Source organism: Musa acuminata, chromosome BXJ2-1 (assembly GCF_036884655.1).
Source record: "Musa acuminata AAA Group cultivar baxijiao chromosome BXJ2-1, Cavendish_Baxijiao_AAA, whole genome shotgun sequence".
Taxonomy (NCBI): domain Eukaryota; kingdom Viridiplantae; phylum Streptophyta; class Magnoliopsida; order Zingiberales; family Musaceae; genus Musa; species Musa acuminata.
In genome coordinates, this window is record NC_088338.1 from 25,276,120 (window position 1) to 25,299,082 (window position 22,963).

At 49.8% G+C, this 22,963-nt stretch overlaps 7 non-coding genes and 22 pseudogenes across 7 annotated transcripts; all 29 read left to right on the plus strand.

Moving 5' to 3' along the window:
* Positions 1-72: 72 nt before the first annotated feature.
* Positions 73-191, plus strand: LOC135601059 (5S ribosomal RNA). The gene has a single exon (XR_010483364.1). It is a non-coding gene; the product is annotated as a 5S ribosomal RNA (ribosomal RNA).
* A 350-nt stretch (positions 192-541) lies between these two features.
* Positions 542-660, plus strand: LOC135602338 (5S ribosomal RNA; annotated as a pseudogene).
* A 238-nt stretch (positions 661-898) lies between these two features.
* Positions 899-1,016, plus strand: LOC135604217 (5S ribosomal RNA; annotated as a pseudogene).
* Positions 1,017-1,366: 350 nt separating this feature from the next.
* On the plus strand, positions 1,367-1,485 carry LOC135603876 (5S ribosomal RNA; annotated as a pseudogene).
* Positions 1,486-1,834: 349 nt separating this feature from the next.
* Positions 1,835-1,953, plus strand: LOC135602044 (5S ribosomal RNA; annotated as a pseudogene).
* Positions 1,954-2,303: 350 nt separating this feature from the next.
* Positions 2,304-2,422, plus strand: LOC135600587 (5S ribosomal RNA). The gene has a single exon (XR_010482905.1). It is a non-coding gene; the product is annotated as a 5S ribosomal RNA (ribosomal RNA).
* A 9,107-nt stretch (positions 2,423-11,529) lies between these two features.
* Positions 11,530-11,648, plus strand: LOC135601736 (5S ribosomal RNA; annotated as a pseudogene).
* Positions 11,649-11,886: 238 nt separating this feature from the next.
* Positions 11,887-12,005, plus strand: LOC135602834 (5S ribosomal RNA; annotated as a pseudogene).
* A 350-nt stretch (positions 12,006-12,355) lies between these two features.
* Positions 12,356-12,474, plus strand: LOC135603829 (5S ribosomal RNA; annotated as a pseudogene).
* Positions 12,475-12,823: 349 nt separating this feature from the next.
* Positions 12,824-12,942, plus strand: LOC135602005 (5S ribosomal RNA; annotated as a pseudogene).
* Positions 12,943-13,292: 350 nt separating this feature from the next.
* LOC135602317 (5S ribosomal RNA) lies at positions 13,293-13,411 on the plus strand (annotated as a pseudogene).
* Positions 13,412-13,761: 350 nt separating this feature from the next.
* Positions 13,762-13,880, plus strand: LOC135602690 (5S ribosomal RNA; annotated as a pseudogene).
* A 349-nt stretch (positions 13,881-14,229) lies between these two features.
* Positions 14,230-14,348, plus strand: LOC135600567 (5S ribosomal RNA). The gene has a single exon (XR_010482886.1). It is a non-coding gene; the product is annotated as a 5S ribosomal RNA (ribosomal RNA).
* A 650-nt stretch (positions 14,349-14,998) lies between these two features.
* On the plus strand, positions 14,999-15,117 carry LOC135602221 (5S ribosomal RNA; annotated as a pseudogene).
* A 350-nt stretch (positions 15,118-15,467) lies between these two features.
* LOC135600971 (5S ribosomal RNA) lies at positions 15,468-15,586 on the plus strand. Its single transcript, XR_010483279.1, has one exon. It is a non-coding gene; the product is annotated as a 5S ribosomal RNA (ribosomal RNA).
* A 351-nt stretch (positions 15,587-15,937) lies between these two features.
* On the plus strand, positions 15,938-16,056 carry LOC135603060 (5S ribosomal RNA; annotated as a pseudogene).
* Positions 16,057-16,406: 350 nt separating this feature from the next.
* On the plus strand, positions 16,407-16,525 carry LOC135601970 (5S ribosomal RNA; annotated as a pseudogene).
* Positions 16,526-17,175: 650 nt separating this feature from the next.
* LOC135602223 (5S ribosomal RNA) lies at positions 17,176-17,294 on the plus strand (annotated as a pseudogene).
* A 350-nt stretch (positions 17,295-17,644) lies between these two features.
* LOC135600889 (5S ribosomal RNA) lies at positions 17,645-17,763 on the plus strand. Its single transcript, XR_010483200.1, has one exon. It is a non-coding gene; the product is annotated as a 5S ribosomal RNA (ribosomal RNA).
* Positions 17,764-18,113: 350 nt separating this feature from the next.
* Positions 18,114-18,232, plus strand: LOC135602066 (5S ribosomal RNA; annotated as a pseudogene).
* A 350-nt stretch (positions 18,233-18,582) lies between these two features.
* On the plus strand, positions 18,583-18,700 carry LOC135603030 (5S ribosomal RNA; annotated as a pseudogene).
* Positions 18,701-19,350: 650 nt separating this feature from the next.
* Positions 19,351-19,469, plus strand: LOC135602225 (5S ribosomal RNA; annotated as a pseudogene).
* A 350-nt stretch (positions 19,470-19,819) lies between these two features.
* On the plus strand, positions 19,820-19,938 carry LOC135602396 (5S ribosomal RNA; annotated as a pseudogene).
* A 350-nt stretch (positions 19,939-20,288) lies between these two features.
* Positions 20,289-20,407, plus strand: LOC135603061 (5S ribosomal RNA; annotated as a pseudogene).
* Positions 20,408-20,757: 350 nt separating this feature from the next.
* On the plus strand, positions 20,758-20,876 carry LOC135601456 (5S ribosomal RNA). Its single transcript, XR_010483749.1, has one exon. It is a non-coding gene; the product is annotated as a 5S ribosomal RNA (ribosomal RNA).
* A 350-nt stretch (positions 20,877-21,226) lies between these two features.
* On the plus strand, positions 21,227-21,345 carry LOC135602657 (5S ribosomal RNA; annotated as a pseudogene).
* A 350-nt stretch (positions 21,346-21,695) lies between these two features.
* Positions 21,696-21,814, plus strand: LOC135603471 (5S ribosomal RNA; annotated as a pseudogene).
* Positions 21,815-22,164: 350 nt separating this feature from the next.
* Positions 22,165-22,282, plus strand: LOC135603759 (5S ribosomal RNA; annotated as a pseudogene).
* A 350-nt stretch (positions 22,283-22,632) lies between these two features.
* LOC135600265 (5S ribosomal RNA) lies at positions 22,633-22,751 on the plus strand. Its single transcript, XR_010482591.1, has one exon. It is a non-coding gene; the product is annotated as a 5S ribosomal RNA (ribosomal RNA).
* The last annotated feature ends 212 nt before the right edge of the window (positions 22,752-22,963 follow it).

A 22,963-nucleotide genomic window follows, 5' to 3' on the forward strand; every position in this document is an offset into this window, starting at 1 on the left:
TGGGCAAGAGGCTCCGGACGTTGATGCGCCGACCGCGACGTGCACATAGGCGAGGGACGAAGCTCGCGAAACGGGTGCGATAATGCCAGCACTAAATCACCGGATCCCATCAAAACTCCGAAGTTAAGCGTGCTTGGGCCAGAGTAGTACTAGGATGGGTGACCCCTTGGGAAGTCCTCGTGTTGCACTCCTTTTTGCATCCCGGGATATGAAACATCTCCCGTAGAGCTCCGAGACGATTGTTTTGGGGCTGGAAATTTGCTGTGACCGCTACGCAGTCAGTATCGAGGGGCTCGGAGAGAGCTTTCCGGATTGGGGTTGCAATAGCGATTCCGAGATCGTTCTAGAAAGTGCCGATGTTTTCGGCACGTGCTTGCCGTGATCGATACGCAGTCGTCGGGCTAGGGCTCGGAGAGAGGTTGCAATAGGGATTTCGTGAATGTTCGAGAAAGCGCCGACGGTTTCGTGACGGGCAAGAGGCTCCGGACGTTGATGCGCCGACCGCGACGTGCACATAGGCGAGGGACGAAGAACGTGAAACGGGTGCGATAATGCCAGCACTAAATCACCAGATCCCATCAAAACACCGAAGTTAAGCGTGCTTGGTCCAGAGTAGTACTATGATGGGTGACCCCCAGGGAATTCCTTGTGTTGCACTCCTTTTTGCATCCCGGGATACGAAACATGTCCCGTAGAGCTCCGAGACGATTGTTTTGGGAATGGAAATTTGCTGTGACCGCTACGCTGTCAGTATCGAGGGGCTCGGAGAGAGCTTTCCGGATTGGGGTCGCAATAGCGATTCCGAGATCGTTCTAGAAAGTGCTAATGGTTTCGGCACGCGCTTGCCGTGACCGCGGACCGCGACGTGCACATAGGCGAGGGACGAAGATCGCGAAACGGGTGCGATAATGGCAGCACTAAATCACCGGATCCCATCAAAACACCGAAGTTATCGTGCTTGGGCCAGAGTAGTACTACGATGGGTGACCCCCTGGGAAGTCCTCGTGTTGCACTCCTTTTTGCATCCCGGGATACGAAACATCTCCCGTAGTGCTCCGAGACGATTGTTTTGGGGCTGGAAATTTGCTGTGACTGCTACGCAGTCAGTATCATGGGGCTCAAAGAGAGCTTTCCGGATTGGGGTCGCAATAGCGATTCCTAGATCGTTCTAGAAAGTGCCGATGGTTTTGGCACGCGCTTGCCGTGACCGATACGCAGTCGTCGGGCTAGGGCTCGGAGAGAGCTTGCAATAGGGATTTCGTGAACGTTCGAGAAAGCGACGACGGTTTCGTGATGGGCAAGAGGCTCCGGACGTTGATGCACCGACCGCGACGTGCACATAGGCGAGGGACGAAGCTCGCGAAACGGGCGCGATAATGGCAGCACTAAATCACCGGATCCCATCAAAACACCGAAGTTAAGCGTGCTTGGGCCAGAGTAGTACTACGATGGGTGAACCCCTGGGAAGTCCTCGTGTTGCACTCCTTTTTGCATCCCGGGATACGAAACATCTCCCGTAGTGCTCCGAGACGATTGTTTTGGACAGGAAATTTTCTGTGACCGCTACGCAGTCAGTATCGAGGGGCTCGGAGAGAGCTTTCTGGATTGGGGTCGCAATAGCGATTCCGAGATCATTCTAGAAAGTGCCGATGGTTTCGGCACGCGCTTGCCATGACCGATACGCAGTCGTCGGGCTAGGGCTCGGAGATAGCTTGCAATAGGGATTTTGTGAACGTTCGAGAAAGCGCCGACGGTTTCGTGACGGGCAAGAGGCTACGGACGTTGATACGACGACCGCGACGTGCACATAGGCGAGGGACGAAGCACGCGAAACGGGTGCGATAATGCCAGCACTAAATCTCCGGATCCCATCAAAACACCGAAGTTAAGCGTGCTTGGGCCAGAGTAGTACTAGGATGGGTGACCCCCTTGGAAGTCCTCGTGTTGCACTACTTTTTGCATCCCGGGATACGAAACATCTCCCGGAGAGCTCCGAGACGATTGTTTTGGGGCTGGAAATTTGCTGTGACCGCTATGCAGTCAGTATCGAGGGGCTCGGAGAGAGCTTTCCGGATTGGGGTCGCAATAGCGATTCCGAGATCGTTCTAGAAAGTGCCGATGGTTTCGGCACGTGCTTGCCGTGATCGATACACAATCGTTGGGCTAGGGCTCGGAGAGAGCTTGCAACAGGAATTTCGTGAACATTCGAGAAAGCGATGACGGTTTCGTGACGGGCAAGAGGCTCCGGACGTTGATGCGCCGACCGCGACGTGCACATAGGCGAGGGACGAAGCTCGCGAAACGGGTGCGATAATGCCAGCACTAAATCACCGGATCCCATCAAAACTCCGAAGTTAAGCGTGCTTGGGCCAGAGTAGTACTAGGATGGGTGACCCCTTGGGAAGTCCTTGTGTTGCACTCCTTTTTGCATCCCGGGATACGAAACATCTCCCGTAGAGCTCCGAGACGATCGTATTGACTCATATAGGCACATGTATATCCTATTGTTCCGCATTTGCTTTCGATATGTGCCTATTCCAGTTTCATTCCTTTGGATATTGAATTCATCTAACCTTCCTATTTTGAATTGAGCTCAGTATGAATGCTTTGAATCCCTGTATACTCTTGCCTTCATTTCATTCCAAAACTGAATACATTTGTGAGAGATTGTTGCTTGCATCGTATTGTCTCGTAAAGGCACATGTACGTATTGTTGTTCCGCGTGTGCTTCCGTATTATGCTACTTATTGTTTAATCTGCCCTCTTGTATTCTGGTGTTGTGGGATAATGTGAACCTTTGCCAGAAATGGTAAAGGGAGTTATGCATAGAGCCTGCGATGCTCTGCCGGCCCCCTCTGACTTCACCTAGACGTGGGTGGATGGAGCTCCCAGACGTGGGAGACTTCTGTCTGGTGGTCATTCAGAAATGGATGAATCACATTCTGTCTGTGATCCCACTACACCCTCTATATGTTTGATATGACATCCAGAGTTTTGGTGAGTTATTTCTGTTCCTGCTCTGGATAAGTATGATATGATTGCAACGTCAAGGACGACGTTTGAGCTTCTGTACGACATATGAGTTTGATATGCTCTGAAATGCTTCATTCATTGTTGATTTTGCTTCGAAATGTTCCATATGTCGTTGATGTGTTTTGGAACATTTTATATGCCATTGATAAGCTCCGATAAGTTTCCTTTGTTTCTGATATGCTCCAATTACTCTGTGCTCCATTTGCTATGAACTGATATGTTCTAAAATGTCCTATCTGCCATTGATAAGCTCCGATATGTTTCCTTTGTTACTGATATGCTCCAATTACTCTGTGCTCCATTTGCTATGAACTGATATGTTCTGAAATGTCCTATCTGCCATTGATATGTCCCAATTACTTTATGTTCCATTCGGTATGGATCAAATATGTTTTGAATGACATGATACGTATGATTTGGTATCTATTGAGATGGTATCCTTGAGAATTCTTGTATTCTGCCTTGCATTATGATACCTTACTTGTTTGAAATCGTTCCTTTTGTTCTGAATATGCTTTGTCACTTGCTGAGCCGTTTTTGGCTCACTCCGTTGTTATATAAATCTTTCAGGTCAGCTTGTCACTCTTCGAGATGTTTGATTTGGGCTGAGGCAGTGGATAGCTATTCAGAATGATGGGCAAGTCTTGTCGGTTGTTATGCTATTGTTGTATAAGTATGTTTTGTATGTAATGAAATATTGTCGATGAACCGAAATTGATATACTGTGTCAAAGTGTTAGGAGATCTCTCTTATTTGGAATTTCTGAATGTTAAGTCTAATTTATGACGATATGATCTTGTGGTGAATAGTTGGAGTTCTGATTGTATAATTTATTTAGCTTGTGGAATTATAAATGTTGTTCATGTTTGTCAAGTTGGCTTGGGTTGCCATAAATGTGAATTATCGAGTGATGTGATATATGATTTTAAAATGCACAGGTTTTATGGATGTGAATATGAATAGAATGTTTTTCAGTGTCCTCAAACGTTAGTTTGGATCCTGGATTGGTTTGTGATGATGAAAAATTTTAATATCATGGATAATATTTTGAGGGGCGTTGACAGAGGAAGTGTCACGACCCGGGTCTGATGAGCTAACTGGCCAATAACTCCATTTTGGTCCTCAACGGCGGACCAAAATGCTTAAGCCGGAGGTAACGTAGTACACTCATCAGGCCCTTATAAGCTAATCACACACATTCCCCACTTCCGATGTGGGACTACCCAAAGAGAACTCCAGACCCAGCCAAGTGCCATTATTAATCGACGGATCGTGACTCGACGACGACGACCCACTAATGAAGTGCTAATACAGTGGGCGAACCTACCAAAAGAAGATGCCACTTGGGAGAACTATGACGACTTGAAGATCAAATTCCCAGAATTCATGAATCATCAGCCTCGAGGACAAGGCTGATTTGAAGAGGGCGGGTCTGTTAGGACTCTAGCTTGGAGAGTCCTAATTGAGAGGGACATTCATGTAAAAATGTTAGGACTCTAGCTAGGAGAGTCCTAATTGAGAGGGACATTCTGTTAGGACTCTAGCTAGGAGAGTCCTAATTGTGAGGGGCAATCATGTAGGAGGTTTTTTCTTAGAGAAGAATTAGGAGTTGTAAGGGAATAGGAGTCTTGAGTAGGAGTCCTATTAGGAGTTGGTTAGAAGTAAGAGTCTTAAGTAGGAGTCCTATTAGGAGTTAGGGTTTAGAAGCCCTATAAATAGCCATGTATTCCTTCTCTTTTGATAAGCAATAGATGAATCTTTTCTGCAGCCTTTGAGCAGCAACTTGGAGGGAGGAACCCCTATAGAGTTCCAAGGAGGCCGATCCCCTAAAGAGATCAACCCCAAGTTTAGAATCTGCAAGGGTTCTAACACCTGGTATCAGAGCAGCGTTCTTGGCGTCTCGCTGCCCTTCCATAGCCATCCATCAGCCCTCCACAGCCGCCCAAAGCAATTCCCACAATTGCTTAAAAGATCGTCACCAAATTCCATCGTCATCTCCACCACCGCAGATCATCCTTTGATCTCCCCGTGAATTGCAACAGGTTCTGGTTTCTTACCTTACTGCTGCTGCAATTTAGTTATCTTATTCGAAAATCCAAAAAAAAAAAAATTGTTCCAAAATTGCTGCATAAACTTTTCGTCGCAAAGTTTTCATCTCTACGACGAAAGATACATTGCAAAATTCCAATCGCATAGCATAGATTGTTTGATCTTGCTACTATATTTTTTCTATCCAAATCTCTATGAAATTTTTATGACAGCTTTGACACTTCCTAATAGCAGATTTTCCTTTGGTTTTGTCAAAAAATTCTCAATATAAACCGTTGATCTTTTACGTCTAATCTGCTATACTTGAAAATCTGCACCGTAAAATTTCAGCCGCATAGCACTATTTGTTTGATCTTGATACTATGTTTTTTCTGTCCAAATTTCTATGAAATTTTTATGACATCTTTGACACTTCTTAACAGTGGATTTCCCTTTGGTTTCATCAAAAAATTCTCAATATAAACTACTGATCTTTTATGTCCAATCTGCTGCACTTGAATTGCAGAATTCAAGCCGCATAGCACCATCTGTTTGATCTTGCTACTGTGCTTTTTCTATCCAAATTTCTACGAAATTTTTATGACATCTTTGACATTTCCTAACAGTAGATTTCCCTTTGGTTTCATCGAAAAATTCTCAATATAAACTACTGATCTTTTATGTCCAATCTGCTGCACTTGAAAATCTATGCTGCAGAAAATTTCAGCTGCATATCGTTGCCTTAACCCATCTATTTGCAATCTTTTTTGAATGAAATTTCTTATACACTTCATAGATCATCTTGGCATCCATCTAAGATTGATCTATTAAGAAATTCATCTCTAAAAACGATTTTATGTTGCTGCAAATTTTCATCGTAACCCGCTGAAATTTTTCGACGATAATTCTGCAATTACAACTTGCACCAATTTCCTTGCTGTTATACTGCCGAAATTTTCTTGATTAAATTAGATATCCTTGCTGTCATATAAACTGTGATTTTGCTATCAATTCCCTCCTCAATTCTCTCAAGTTTTTGGTGGAAATTACGTCGAGAAACCGTTGTTTCTTCGACGACAATTCTACTCTTACAAGACAGCACATACTTGCTGCAACTTCCACAGATTTCTGTCAAACCTTTGCTACCATCTACCACAGATCCAAAACTTTCAACCACAGCCCTAAAACTCTACTAAACCACACCCTCAAACTGCACCCAAAACTGCCACAAAACAAGCCTAAATCGTAGCCTACATCCACCAATCCACCAACCCTTTTAACCATCATTTCTCTCAACCTATACATGCCTTTAACCTAACAACAAAAGAGAGATCTTAACATCATAGATTTGGAGGCATATATTATGGCATCTAAGGAGGTAATCAATGCTAAATTCGAAGCCTTGGAGGCGCGAATGGAGGATAAGATTCGGATGCTCTTTACCGAACTCAGATTGGGCCGACCACTAAGCCCGAAGAAATCACATCAAGGAGAGAGCTTTGCCCAATCACACCAACCCCAAAGATATGACTTCCAAGAGAGGGGAAACTCTATGACCAACCCCAACTATCCATGCATGAGAGTGGACTTCCCTAGATGGGAAGAAGGAGACCCGATTGGTTGGATTTCGCACGCGGAGCGATATTTTCGATACCACAAAACCGCGGATGTATCTATGGTGAAAATTGCAGCTATACATCTTGAAGGGGATGCTATTCAATGGTTTGACTGGTTTGAACATACTTATGGAGTCCTTTCATGGCGACAATTCAAAGAAGAACTGCTGATTCGCTTCAGACCAACCAATTACGAGAATATTGACGAACAACTAGCAAAGATCCGACAAACCTCCACCATTCAGGAGTACCAAACCAGGTTTGAAAGGTTATCTAATCAAAATCATGATTGGTCTCAAAAACAGCTATTGAGGACCTTCATTGAGGGCTTAAAGCCGGAGATCCGAGGAGAAGTTAAAGCGCGACAACCGTATACGCTTATGGCAGCCATCTCTTTCGCACGACATCAAGAGGAGCAATTGAACCATGAAGCTCGGAGGACTAGGGTCACTCCTCAACCAGTAATATTGAAGCCCTCACCCCCCCCTACTGTCGACCAAGTCCCTGCACCAAAGAGGTTAACAGGAGAAGAGCTTCGGGAGCGATATGCGAAGGGGTTATGTTGGCATTGTGACGAGCCGTGGAGCCGTGAGCATCGCTGCAGTAAAGGAGGACTTCTTATGATTGAACCGATAGAAGAAGAGGTCATTGAACATCCAAAAGAGAGCTTTGAATATGAAGAAGAAGATGCAGAAGAAGAGCCACAACCGACCGAAGTTACGGTACATACACTAGCTAGCTACTCAAACCCGCAAACGATGAAAATTGGAGGCCTTCTCAAACAACAACCAATCACTGTTCTCATCGACACGGGCAGTACTACTAACTTCCTAAATAGTAAGCTTGCTGTTCGGATATCATTACCTATCGAGAATCGCTGCAGGTTTGATGTTAAGGTCACCGACGGACGGATTTTGAATTGTGATCATAGGCGCTTACAGGAGAAACTATTGCTGCAGGACCAAGAGATAATTACAGATTTCTTCCCTCTCCCTCTTAATAATCATGAGGCCATGCTCAGAATTAAATGGTTGACGACATTAGGTGATATTTCCTGGAATTTTATGAAACTAATTATGAAATTTTACAGTAAGGAGAAACAGGTGACATTGCACGGGAAACGTGGGGGCGACATAACAACGATTTGCACACAACAAATGGAGAATGTTTTGCATAAAGCATGCAGCGGCTTTTTGGTACAACTTGAGCAGCAAACTAAGGGAGAGCTAACAGAATTTGAAGATCCAAATCTACTTCCTTTGCTTGCTGAATTTTCAAATATATTTGACGAACCGCGCAACCTACCTCTTACCTGTCGGCATGATCATTGTATAATGATTCTTCCAGGCAAATCTTCAGCAAATACTCAGCCATATCAGTATCCACATCTCCAGAAGGATGAAATAGAAAGGATTATAAAAGAGATGCTCGAAACAGGAGTTATTCGGCCAAGTTCCAACCTCTACTCTTCGCCGGTGCTACTTGTATGCAAGAATGACGGAACAAGGCGAATATGTGTTGATTACCTTGCTCTCAATGGCATAATCATCAAGGACAAATACTTTATTCCAATAGTAGATGAATTGCTAGATGAAAGGGAGCACAAATCTTTACAAAGCTGGACCTTTGATCCGGGTATCATCAAATACGAGCATGCAAAGAAGACATACGGAAAACCACCTTTTGAACACACAACAACCACAAATTTTTGCTTTCTTCAACAAAAGGTGGAATATCTTGGGCATATCATATCAGAGGAAGGTGTGGCAGTGGACCCCTTCAAAATTAGAGCAATGCAAAACTGGCCGACCTCGAGAAACATAAAATTGCTACATGGCTTTCTGGGTTTAACAGGCTACTACCGCAAGTTCGTGAAAAACTATGGAAAGATCAGTGCACCACTTACTTCCTTACTAGAAAAAAATATCTTCCAATGGTTGGACAGAGCCTCCGCTGCCTTCGACAAACTTAAGGCAGCCATGACGACGACGCCGGTGCTAACACTACCAGATTTCAACCGACCCTTCATTATTGAGGCCGACACATCTGGAGTCAGAATTGGAGCCATTCTCATGCAAGATGGTCGACCACTCGCATACACTAGCAAGACATTATCTCCCTCCGATCAAAATATGTCAACATATGATAAGGAGATGCTCGCCATTGTGCGCGCAGCAACGAGGTGGAGATTGTACTTGATCAGGCGATACTTTCAAATCAAGACCGACCATAAAAGCCTAAAATATCTCTTGGAACAGAAGATATCTTCCCCCGAGCAGCAAAAATGGGTAACAAAACTTCTTGGATTTGATTTTGAAATAACTTACAAAAAGGGGAAAGAGAATGTTCTTGCAGATGCGCTTTCGCAGCTACCCGAGCAAGTTGAAGTTTCGACCGTTTCACTTCCGACCAGCGACTTCCTTGAGGATATTCAGATGGAATGGCAAGAAGATTCAGATACTAGTAAGATTATAAAAAAATTGGAGGAAGCACCAAGCCCCATGGCTCATTACAATTGGGACTCAAAAGAATTACACTATAAGGGACGCATTGTGCTTGTGACAAATTCTACTTGCATCTTCAATAGAAGATTTTGGACAAAGTTATTCTATATGCAGGGTACTAAATTGAAAAGGAGTACGACATATCACCCACAAACCAACTGCCAACCGGAAGTTTTAAACAGGTGCTTGGAGACAGCCCAAAGCCACCCACCAAATATGACTACCCAAAGAGAACTCCAGACCCAGCCAAGTGCCATTATTAATCGACGGATCGTGACTCGACGACGACGACCCACTAATGAAGTGCTAATACAGTGGGCGAACCTACCAAAAGAAGATGCCACTTGGGAGAACTATGACGACTTGAAGATCAAATTCCCAGAATTCATGAATCATCAGCCTCGAGGACAAGGCTGATTTGAAGAGGGCGGGTCTGTTAGGACTCTAGCTTGGAGAGTCCTAATTGAGAGGGACATTCATGTAAAAATGTTAGGACTCTAGCTAGGAGAGTCCTAATTGAGAGGGACATTCTGTTAGGACTCTAGCTAGGAGAGTCCTAATTGTGAGGGGCAATCATGTAGGAGGTTTTTTCTTAGAGAAGAATTAGGAGTTGTAAGGGAATAGGAGTCTTGAGTAGGAGTCCTATTAGGAGTTGGTTAGAAGTAAGAGTCTTAAGTAGGAGTCCTATTAGGAGTTAGGGTTTAGAAGCCCTATAAATAGCCATGTATTCCTTCTCTTTTGATAAGCAATAGATGAATCTTTTCTGCAGCCTTTGAGCAGCAACTTGGAGGGAGGAACCCCTATAGAGTTCCAAGGAGGCCGATCCCCTAAAGAGATCAACCCCAAGTTTAGAATCTGCAAGGGTTCTAACAGTTTGATTTGGGCTGAGGCAGTGGATAGCTATTCAGAATGATGGGCAAGTCTTGTCGGTTGTTATGCTATTGTTGTATAAGTATGTTTTGTATGTAATGAAATATTGTCGATGAACCGAAATTGATATACTGTGTCAAAGTGTTAGGAGATCTCTCTTATTTGGAATTTCTGAATGTTAAGTCTAATTTATGACGATATGATCTTGTGGTGAATAGTTGGAGTTCTGATTGTATAATTTATTTAGCTTGTGGAATTATAAATGTTGTTCATGTTTGTCAAGTTGGCTTGGGTTGCCATAAATGTGAATTATCGAGTGATGTGATATATGATTTTAAAATGCACAGGTTTTATGGATGTGAATATGAATAGAATGTTTTTCAGTGTCCTCAAACGTTAGTTTGGATCCTGGATTGGTTTGTGATGATGAAAAATTTTAATATCATGGATAATATTTTGAGGGGCGTTGACAGAGGAAGTGTCACGACCCGGGTCTGATGAGCTAACTGGCCAATAACTCCATTTTGGTCCTCAACGGCGGACCAAAATGCTTAAGCCGGAGGTAACGTAGTACACTCATCAGGCCCTTATAAGCTAATCACACACATTCCCCACTTCCGATGTGGGACTAATGGGATATTACACTAATCCCCAACCCAATTAGCTTGACGTCCTCGTCAAGGCCTGACATATCCCAGATCGAACCCTAGCATAGTGCATGTGAGGTTTAACTCAGTGGTGGCTCCACGCCGTGACGAGTTCTCTGACTCCATCCACGGGTAGCCCTTTCCTACTGCAGCCCTCTCACCCTGCCCTAATGCTAGGTCGGCTCTGATACCAAAACAGAGGTGGTAGTGTAATATCCCATTAGTCCCACATCGGAAGTGGGGAATGTGTGTGATTAGCTTATAAGGGCCTGATGAGTGTACTACGTTACCTCCGGCTTAAGCATTTTGGTCCGCCGTTGAGGACCAAAATGGAGTTATTGGCCAGTTAGCTCATCAGACCCGGGTCGTGACTTTTGGTATCAGAGCCGACCTAGCATTAGGGCAGGGTGAGAGGGCTGCAGTAGGAAAGGGCTACCCGTGGTTGGAGTCAGAGAACTCGTCACGGCGTGGAGCCACCACTGAGTTAAACCTCACATGCACTATGCTAGGGTTCGATCTGGGATATATCAGGCCTTGACGAGGACGTCAAGCTAATTGGGTTGGGGATAGTGTAATATCCCATTAGTCCCACATCGGAAGTGGGGAATGTGTGTGATTAGCTTATAAGGGCCTGATGAGTGTATTACGTTACCTCCCGCTTAAGCATTTTGGTCCGCCGTTGAGGACCAAAATGGAGTTATTGGCCAGTTAGCTCATCAGACCCGGGTCGTGACATTTGGTATCCCGACGGTTTCGTGACGGGCAAGAGGCTCCGGACGTTGATGCGCCGACCGCGACGTGCACATAGGCGAGGGACGAAGAACGTGAAACGGGTGCGATAATGCCAGCACTAAATCACCAGATCCCATCAAAACACCGAAGTTAAGCGTGCTTGGTCCAGAGTAGTACTACGATGGGTGACCCCCTGGGAAGTCCTTGTGTTGCACTCCTTTTTGCATCCCGGGATACGAAACATCTCCCGTAGAGCTCCGAGACGATTGTTTTGGGGCTGGAAATTTGCTGTGACCGCTACACTGTCAATATCGAGGGGCTCGGAGAGAGCTTTCCGGATTGGGGTCGCAATAGCGATTCCGAGATCGTTCTAGAAAGTGCTAATGGTTTCGGCACGCGCTTGCCGTGACCGCGGACTGCGACGTGCACATAGGCGAGGGACGAAGCTCGCGAAACGGGTGCGATAATGGCAGCACTAAATCACCGGATCCCATCAAAACACCGAAGTTATGCGTGCTTGGGCCAGAGTAGTACTACGATGGGTGACCCCCTGGGAAGTCCTCGTGTTGCACTCCTTTTTGCATCCCGAGATACGAAACATCTCCCGTAGAGCTCCGAGACGATTGTTTTGGGGCTGGAAATTTGCTGTGACTGCTACACAGTCAGTATCATGGGGCTCAAAGAGAGCTTTCCGGATTGGGGTCGCAATAGCGATTCCTAGATCGTTTTAGAAAGTGCCGATGGTTTTGGCACGCGCTTGCCGTGACCGATACGCAGTCGTCGGGCTAGGGCTCGGAGAGAGCTTGCAATAGGGATTTCGTGAACGTTCGACAAAGCGACGACGGTTTCGTGATGGGCAAGAGGCTCCGGACGTTGATGCGCTGACCGCGACGTGCACATAGGCGAGGGACGAAGCTCGCGAAACGGGTGCGATAATGGCAGCACTAAATCACCGGATCCCATCAAAACACCGAAGTTAACCGTGCTTGGGCCAGAGTAGTACTACGATGGGTGAACCCCTGGGAAGTCCTCGTGTTGCACTCCTTTTTGCATCCCGGGATACGAAACATCTCCCGTAGAGCTCCGAGACGATTGTTTTGGGCTGGAAATTTTCTGTCACCGCTACGCAGTCAGTATCGAGGGGCTCGGAGAGAGCTTTCTGGATTGGGGTCGCAATAGCGATTCCGAGATCGTTCTAGAAAGTGCCGATGGTTTCGGCACGCGCTTGCCGTGACCGATACGCAGTCGTCGGGCTAGGGCACGGAGATAGCTTGCAATAGGGATTTTATGAACGTTCGAGAAAGCGCCGACGGTTTCATGACGGGCAAGAGGCTCCGGACGTTGATACGACGACCGCGACGTGCACATAGGCGAGGGACGAAGCACGCGAAACGGGTGCGATAATGCCAGCACTAAATCTCCGGATCCTATCAAAACACCGAAGTTAAGCGTGCTTGGGCCAGAGTAGTACTAGGATGGGTGACCCACTGGGAAGTCCTCGTGTTGCACTCCTTTTTGCATCCCGGGATACGAAACATCTCCCGGAGAGCTCCGAGACGATTGTTTTGGGGCTGGAAATTTGCTGTGACCGCTATGCAGTCAGTATCGAGGGGCTCGGAGAGAGCTTTCCGGATTGGGGTCGCAATAGCGATTCCGAGATCGTTCTAGAAAGTGCCGATGGTTTCGGCACGTGCTTGCCGTGATCGATACGCAATCGTCGGGCTAGGGCTCGGAGAGAGCTTGCAACAGGAATTTCGTGAACATTCGAGAAAGCGACGACGGTTTCGTGACGGGCAAGAGGCTCCGGACGTTGATGCGCCGACCGCGATGTGCACATAGGCGAGGGACGAAGCTCGCGAAACGGGTGCGATAATGTCAGCACTAAATCACCGGATCCCATCAAAACACCGAAGTTAAGCGTGCTTTGGCCAGAGTAGTACTACGATGGGTGACCCCCTGGGAAGTCCTCGTGTTGCACTCCTTTTTGCATCCCGGGATACGAAACATCTCCCGTAGAGCTCCGAGACGATTGTTTTGGGGCTGGAAATTTGCTGTTACCGCTACGCAGTCAGTATCGAGGGGCTCAGAGAGAGCTTTCCGGATTGGGGTCGTAATAGCGATTCCGAGATCGTTCTAGAAAGTGCCGATGGTTTCGGCACGCGCTTGCCGTGACCGATACGCAGTCGTCGGGCTAGGGCTCGGAGAGAGCTTGCAATAGGGATTTCGTGAACGTTCGAGAAAGCGCTGACGGTTTCGTGACGGGCAAGAGGCTCCGGACATTGATACGCCGACCGCGACGTGCACATAGGCGAGGGACGAAGCACGCGAAACGGGTGCGATAATGCTAGCACTAAATCAACGAATCCCATCAAAACTCTGAAGTTAAGCGTGCTTGGGCCAGAGTAGTACTAGAATGGGTGACCCCCTGGGAAGTCCTCGTGTTGCACTCCTTTTTGCATCCCGGGATACGAAACATCTCCCGTAGAGCTCCGAGACGATTGTTTGGGGCTGGAAATTTGCTGTGACCGCTATGCAGTCAGTATCGAGGGGCTCGGAGAGAGCTTTCCGGATTGGGGTCGCAATAGCGATTCCGAGATCGTTCTAGAAAGTGCCGGTGGTTTCGGCACATGCTTGCCGTGATCGATACGCAATCGTCGGGCTAGGGCTCGGAGAGAGCTTGCAACAGGGATTTCGTGAACGTTTGAGAAAGCGACGACGGTTTCGTGACGGGCAAGAGGCTCCGGACGTTGATGCGCTGACCGCGACGTGCACATAGGCGAGGGACGAAGCTCGCGAAACGGGTGCGATAATGCCAGCACTAAATCTCCGGATCCCATCAAAACACCGAAGTTAAGCGTGCTTGGGCCAGAGTAGTACTACGATGGGTGACCCCCTGGGAAGTCCTCGTGTTGCACTCCTTTTTGCATCCCGGGATACGAAACATCTCCCGTAGAGCTCCGAAACGATTGTTTTGGGGCTGGAAATTTGCTGTTACCGCTACGCAGTCAGTATCGAGGGGCTCGGAGAGAGATTTCCGGATTGGGGTCGCAATAGCGATTTCGAGATCGTTCTAGAAAGTGCCGATGGTTTCGGCACGCGCTTGCCGTGATCGATACGCAGTCGTCGGGCTAGGGCTCGGAGAGAGCTTGCAATAGGGATTTCGAGAACGTTCGAGAAAGCGCCGACGGTTTCGTGACGGGCAAGAGGCTCCGGACATTGATACGCCGACAGCGACGTGCACATAGGCGAGGGACGAAGCACGCGAAACAGGTGCGATAATGCCAGCACAAAAACACCGGATACCATCAAAACTCCGAAGTTAAGCGTGCTTTGGCCATAGTAGTACTAGGATGGGTGACCCGTAGAGCTCCGAGATGATTGTTTTGGGGCTGGAAATTTGCTGTGACCGCTACGCAGTCAGTATCGAGGGGCTCGGAGAGAGCTTTCCGGATTGGGGTCGCAATAGCTATTCCGAGATCGTTCTAGAAAGTGCTAATGGTTTCGGAACGCGCTTGCCGTGACCGCGGACCGCGACGTGCACATAGGCGAGGGACGAAGCTCGCGAAACAGGTGCGATAATGGCAGCACTAAATCACCGGATCCCATCAAAACACCGAAGTTAAGCGTGCTTGGGCCAGAGTAGTACTACGATGGGTGACCCCCTGGGAAGTCCTCGTGTTGCACTCCTTTTTCAATCCCGGGATACGAAACATCTCCCGTAGAGCTCCGAGACGATTGTTTTGGGGCTGGAAATTTGCTGTGACTGCTACGCAGTCAGTATCGAGGGGCTCAAAGAGAGCTTTCCGGATTGGGGTCGCAAAAGCGATTCCTAGATTGTTCTAGAATGTGCCGATGGTTTCGGCACGCGCTTGCCGTGACCGATACGTAGTCGTCGGGCTAGGGCTCGGAGAGAGCTTGCAATAGGGATTTGGTGAACGTTCGAGAAAGCGACGACGGTTTCGTGATGGGCAAGAGGCTCCGGACGTTGATGCGCCGACCGCGACGTGCACATAGGCGAGGGATGAAGCTCGCGAAACGGGTGCGATAATGCCAGCACTAAATCACCGGATCCCATCAAAACACCGAAGTTAAGCGTGCTTGGTCCAGAGTAGTACTATGATGGGTGACCCCCTGGGAAGTCCTCGTGTTGCACTCCTTTTTGCATCCCGGGATATGAAACATCTCCCGTAGAGCTCTGAGACGATTGTTTTGGGGCTGGAAATTTGCTGTGACCGCTACGCAGTCAGTATCGAGGGGCTCGGAGAGAGCTTTCCGGATTGGGGTCGCAATAGCGATTCCGAGATCGTTTTTAGAAAGTGCCGATGGTTTCGGCACGCGCTTGCCGTGACCGATACGCAGTCGTCGGGCTAGGGCTCGGAGAGAGCTTGCAATAGGGATTTCGTGAACGTTCGAGAAAGCGCCGACGGTTTCGTGACGGGCAAAAGGCTCCGGACGTTGATGCGCCGACCACGACGTGCACATAGGCGAGGGACGAAGCTCGCGAAACGGGCGCGATAATGCCAGCACTAAAGCACCGGATCCCTTCAAAACACCGAAGTTAAGCGTGCTTGGGCCAGAGTAGTACTACGATGGGTGACCCCCTGGGAAGTCCTCATGTTGCACTCGTTTTTGCATCCCGGGATACAAAACATCTCCCGTAGAGCTCCGAGACGATTGTTTTGGGGCTGGAAATTTGCTGTGACCGCTACGCAGTCAGTATCGAGGGGCTCGGATAGAGCTTTCCGGATAGGGGTTGCAATAGCGATTCCGATATCGTTCTAGAAAGTGCCGATGGTTTCGGCACGCGCTTGCCGTGACCGATACGCAATCGTCGGGCTAGGGCTCGGAGAGAGCTTGCAATAGGGATTTCGAGAACGTTCGAGAAAGCACCGACGGTTTCGTGACGGGCAAGAGGCTCCGGACATTGATACGCCGACCGCGACGTGCACATAGGCGAGGGACGAAGCACGCGAAACGGGTGCGATAATGCCAGCACTAAATCACCGGATCCCATCAAAACACCGAAGTTAAGTGTGCTTGGGCCAGAGTAGTACTACGATGGGTGACCCCCTGGGATGTCCTCGTGTTGCACTCCTTTTTGCATCCCGGGATACGTAACATCCCCCGTAGCGCTCCGAGACGATTGTTTTGGGGCTGGAAATTTGCTGTGACCGCTACGCAATCAGTATCGAGGGGCTCGGAGAGAGCTTTCCGGATTTGGGTCGCAATAGCGATTTCGAGATCGTTCTAGAAAGTGCCGATGGTTTCGGCACGCGCTTGCCGTGACCGATACGCAGTCGTCGGGCTAGGGCTCGGAGAGAGCTTGCAATTGGGATTTCGAGAACGTTCGAGTAAGCGCCGACGGTTTCGTGACGGGCAAGAGGCTCCGGACATTGATACGCCGACAGCGACGTGCACATAGGCGAGGGACGAAGCACGCGAAACAGGTGCGATAATGCCAGCACAAAAACACCGGATCCCATCAAAACTCCGAAGTTAAGCGTGCTTTGGCCATAGTAGTACTAGGATGGGTGACCCGTAGAGCTCCGAGATGATTGTTTTGGGGCTGGAAATTTGCTGTGACCGCTACGCAGTCAGTATCGAGGGGCTCGGAGAGAGCTTTCCGGATTGGGGTCGCAATAGCGATTCCGAGATCGTTCTAGAAAGTGCTAATGGTTTCGGAACGCGCTTGCCGTGACCGCGGACCGCGACGTGCACATAGGCGAGGGACGAAGCTCGCGAAACAGGTGCGATAATGGCAGCACTAAATCACCGGATCCCATCAAAACACCGAAGTTAAGCGTGCTTGGGCCAGAGTAGTACTACGATGGGTGACCCCCTGGGAAGTCCTCGTGTTGCACTCCTTTTTCAATCCCGGGATACGAAACATCTCCCGTAGAGCTCCGAGACGATTGTTTTGGGGCTGGAAATTTGCTGTGACTGCTACGCAGTCAGTATCGAGGGGCTCAAAGAGAGCTTTCCGGATTGGGGTCGCAAAAGCGATTCCTAGATTGTTCTAGAATGTGCCGATGGTTTCGGCACGCGCTTGCCGTGACCGATACGTAGTCGTCGGGCTAGGGCTCGGAGAGAGCTTGCAATAGGGATTTGGTGAACGTTCGAGAAAGCGACGACGGTTTCGTGATGGGCAAGAGGCTCCGGACGTTGATGCGCCGACCGCGACGTGCACATAGGCGAGGGATGAAGCTCGCGAAACGGGTGCGATAATGCCAGCACTAAATCACCGGATCCCATCAAAACATCGAAGTTAAGCGTGCTTGGGCCAGAGTAGTACTATGATGGGTGACCCCCTGGGAAGTCCTCGTGTTGCACTCCTTTTTGCATCCCGGGATATGAAACATCTCCCGTAGAGCTCTGAGACGATTGTTTTGGGGCTGGAAATTTGCTGTGACCGCTACGCAGTCAGTATCGAGGGGCTCGGAGAGAGCTTTCCGGATTGGGGTCGCAATAGCGATTCCGAGATCGTTCTAGAAAGTGCCGATGGTTTCGGCACGCGCTTGCCGTGACCGATACGCAGTCGTCGGGCTAGGGCTCGGAGAGAGCTTGCAATAGGGATTTCGTGAACGTTCGAGAAAGCGCCGACGGTTTCGTGACGGCCAAAAGGCTCCGGACGTTGATGCGCCGACCACGACGTGCACATAGGTGAGGGACGAAGCTCGCGAAACGGGTGCGATAATGCCAGCACTAAAGCACCGGATCCCTTCAAAACACCGAAGTTAAGCGTGCTTGGGCCAGAGTAGTACTACGATGGGTGACCCCCTGGGAAGTCCTCATGTTGCACTCGTTTTTGCATCCCGGGATTCAAAACATCTCCCGTAGAGCTCCGAGACGATTGTTTTGGGGCTGGAAATTTGCTGTGACCGCTACGCAGTCAGTATCGAGGGGCTCGGATAGAGCTTTCCGGATAGGGGTTGCAATAGCGATTCCGATATCGTTCTAGAAAGTGCCGATGGTTTCGGCACGCGCTTGCCGTGATCGATACGCAATCGTCGGGCTAGGGCTCGGAGAGAGCTTGCAATAGGGATTTCGAGAACGTTCGAGAAAGCACCGACGGTTTCGTGACGGGCAAGAGGCTCCGGACATTGATACGCCGACCGCGACGTGCACATCGGCGAGGGACAAAGCACGCGAAACGGGTGCGATAATGCTAGCACTAAATCACCGTATCCCATCAAAACTCCGAAGTTAAGCGTGCTTGGGCAAGAGTAGCACTAGGATGGGTGACCCCTGGGAAGTCCTCGTGTTGCACTCCTTTTTGCATCCCGGGATACGAAACATCTACCGTAGAGCTCCGAGACGATTGTTTTGGGGCTGGAAATTTGCTGTGACCGCTACGCAGTCAGTATCGAGGGGCTCGGAGAGAGCTTTCCGGATTTGGGTCGCAATAGCGATTACGAGATCGTTCTAGAAAGTGCCGATGGTTTCGGCACGCGCTTGCCGTGACCGATACGCAGTCGTCGGGCTAGGGCTCGGAGAGAGCTTGCAATAGGGATTTCGAGAACGTTCGAGAAAGCGCCGACGGTTTCGTGACGGGCAAGAGGCTCCGGACATTGATACGCCGACCGCGACGTGCACATAGGCGAGGGACGAAGCACGCGAAACAGGTGCGATAATGCCAGCACAAAAACACCGGATCCCATCAAAACTCCGAAGTTAAGCGTGCTTTGGCCATAGTAGTACTAGGATGGGTGACCCGTAGAGCTCCGAGATGATTGTTTTGGGGCTGGAAATTTGCTGTGACCGCTACGCAGTCAGTATCGAGGGGCTCGGAGAGAGCTTTCCGGATTGGGGTCGCAATAGCGATTCCGAGATCGTTCTAGAAAGTGCTAATGGTTTCGGAACGCGCTTGCCGTGACCGCGGACCGCGACGTGCACATAGGCGAGGGACGAAGCTCGCGAAACAGGTGCGATAATGGCAGCACTAAATCACCGGATCCCATCAAAACACCGAAGTTAAGCGTGCTTGGGCCAGAGTAGTACTACGATGGGTGACCCCCTGGGAAGTCCTCGTGTTGCACTCCTTTTTCAATCCCGGGATACGAAACATCTCCCGTAGAGCTCCGAGACGATTGTTTTGGGGCTGGAAATTTGCTGTGATTGCTACGCAGTCAGTATCGAGGGGCTCAAAGAGAGCTTTCCGGATTGGGGTCGCAAAAGCGATTCCTAGATTGTTCTAGAATGTGCCGATGGTTTCGGCACGCGCTTGCCGTGACCGATACGTAGTCGTCGGGCTAGGGCTCGGAGAGAGCTTGCAATAGGGATTTGGTGAACGTTCGAGAAAGCGACGACGGTTTCGTGATGGGCAAGAGGCTCCGGACGTTGATGCGCCGACCGCGACGTGCACATAGGCGAGGGATGAAGCTCGCGAAACGGGTGCGATAATGCCAGCACTAAATCACCGGATCCCATCAAAACACCGATGTTAAGCGTGCTTGGGCCAGAGTAGTACTATGATGGGTGACCCCCTGGGATGTCCTCGTGTTGCACTCCTTTTTGCATCCCGGGATATGAAACATCTCCCGTAGAGCTCTGAGACGATTGTTTTGGGGCTGGAAATTTGCTGTGACCGCTACGCAGTCAGTATCGAGGGGCTCGGAGAGAGCTTTCCGGATTGGGGTCGCAATAGCGATTCCGAGATCGTTCTAGAAAGTGCCGATGGTTTCGGCACGCGCTTGCCGTGACCGATACGCAGTCGTCGGGCTAGGGCTCGGAGATAGCTTGCAATAGGGATTTCGTGAACGTTCGAGAAAGCGCCGACGGTTTCGTGACGGGCAAAAGGCTCCGGACGTTGATGCGCCGACCACGACGTGCACATAGGCGAGGGACGAAGCTCGCGAAACGGGCGCGATAATGCCAGCACTAAAGCACCGGATCCCTTCAAAACACCGAAGTTAAGCGTGCTTGGGCCAGAGTAGTACTACGATGGGTGACCCCCTGGGAAGTCCTCATGTTGCACTCGTTTTTACATCCCGGGATACAAAACATCTCCCGTAGAGCTCCGAGACGATTGTTTTGGGGCTGGAAATTTGCTGTGACCGCTACGCAGTCAGTATCGAGGGGCTCGGATAGAGCTTTCCGGATAGGGGTTGCAATAGCGATTCCGATATCGTTCTAGAAAGTGCCGATGGTTTCGGCACGCGCTTGCCGTGACCGATACGCAGTCGTCGGGCTAGGGCTCGGAGAGAGCTTGCAATAGGGATTTCGTGAACGTTCGAGAAAGCGCCGACGGTTTCGTGACGGGCAAAAGGCTCCGGACGTTGATGCGCCGACCGCGACGTGCACATAGGCGAGGGACGAAGCTCGCGAAACGGGTGCGATAATGGCAGCACTAAATCACCGGATCCCATCAAAACACCGAAGTTAAGCGTGCTTGGGCCAGAGTAGTACTACGATGGGTGACCCCCTGGGAAGTCCTCGTGTTGCACTCCTTTTTGCATCCCGGGATACGAAACATCTCCCGTAGAGTTCCGAGACGATTGTTTTGGGGCTGGAAATTTGCTGTAACCGCTACGCAGTCAGTATCGAGGGGCTTGGAGAGAGCTTTCCGGATTGGGGTCACAATAGCGATTCCGAGATCGTTATAGAAAGTCCCGATGGTTTCGGCACGCGCTTGCCGTGACCGATACGCAGTCGTCGGGCTAGGGCTCGAAGAGAGCTTGCAATAGGGATTTCGTGAACGTTCGAGAAAGCGCCGACGGTTTCGTGACGGGCAAGAGGCTCCGGACGTTGATGCGCCGACCGCGACGTGCACATAGGCAAGGGACGAAGCTCGCGAAACGGGTGTGATAATGGCAGCACTAAATCACCGGATCCCATCAAAACACCGAAGTTAAGCGTGCTTGGGCCAGAGTAGTACTAGGATGGGTGACCCCCTGGAAAGTCCTCGTGTTGCACTCCTTTTTGCATCCCGGGATACGAAACATCTCCCGGAGAGCTCCGAGACGATTGTTTTGGTGCTGGAAATTTGCTGTGACCGCTACGCAGTCAGTATCGAGGGGCTCGGAGAGAGCTTTCCGGATTGGGGTCGCAATAGCGATTCCGAGATCGTTCTAGAAAGTGCCGATGGTTTCGGCACGTGCTTGCCGTGATCGATACGCAATCGTCGGGCTAGGGCTCGGAGAGAGCTTGCAATAGGGATTTCGTGAACGTTCGAGAAAGCGACGACGGTTTCGTGATGGGCAAGATGCTCCGGACGTTGATGCGCCGACCGCGACGTGCACATAGGCGAGGGACGAAGCTCGCGAAACGGGTGCGATAATGGCAGCACTAAATCACCGGATCCCATAAAAACACCGAAGTTAAGCGTGGTTGGGCCAGAGTAGTACTACGATGGGTGACCCCCTGGGAAGTTCTCGTGTTGCACTCCTTTTTGCATCCTGAGATACGAAACATCTCCCATAGAGCTCCGAGATGATTGTTTTGGGGCTGGAAATTTGCTGTGACCGCTACGCAGTCAGTATCGAGGGGGTCGGAGAGAGCTTTCCGGATTGGGGTCGCAATAGCGATTCCGAGATCGTTCTAGAAAGTGTCGATGGTTTCGGCACGTTCTTGCCGTGATAGATACGCAATCGTCGGGCTAGGGCTCGGAGAGAGCTTGCAATAGGGATTTCGTGAACGTTCGAGAAAGCGACGACGGTTTCGTGACGGGCAAGAGGCTCCGGACGTTGATGCACCGACCGCGACGTGCACATAGGTGAGGGACGAAGCTCGCGAAACGGGTGCGATAATGCCAGCACTAAATCCCCGGATCCCATCAAAACACGAAGTTAAGCGTGCTTGGGCCAGAGTAGTACTACGATGGGTGACCCCCTGGGAAGTCCTCGTGTTGCACTCATTTTTGCATCCCGGGATACGAAACATCTCCCGTAGCGCTCCGAGACGATTGTTTTGGGGCTGGAAATTTGCTGTGACCGCTACGCAGTCAGTATCGAGGGGCTCGGAGAGAGCTTTCCGGATTGGGGTCGCAATAGCGATTCCGAGATCGTTCTAGAAAGTGCCGATGGTTTCGGCACGCGCTTGCCGTGACCGATACGCAGTCGTCGGGCTAGGGCTCGGAGAGAGCTTGCAATAGGGATTTCGAGAACGTTCGAGAAAGCGCCGACGGTTTCGTGACGGGCAAGAGGCTCCGGACATTGATACGCCGACCGCGACGTGCACATAGGCGAGGGACGAAGCAAGCGAAACATGTGCGATAATGCCAGCACTAAAACACCGGATCCCATCAAAACTCCGAAGTTAAGCGTGCTTTGGCCAGAGTAGTACTAGGATGGGTGACCCCCTGGGAAGTCCTCGTGTTGCACTCCTTTTTGCATCCCGGGATACGAAACATCTCCCGTAGAGCTCCGAGACGATTGTTTTGGGGCTGGAAATTTGCTGTGACCGCTACGCTGTCAGTATCGAGGGGCTCGGAGAGAGCTTTCCGGATATGGGTCGCAATAGCGATTCCGAGATCGTTCTAGAAAGTGCCGATGGTTTCGGCACGCGCTTGCCGTGACCGATACGCAGTCGTCAGGCT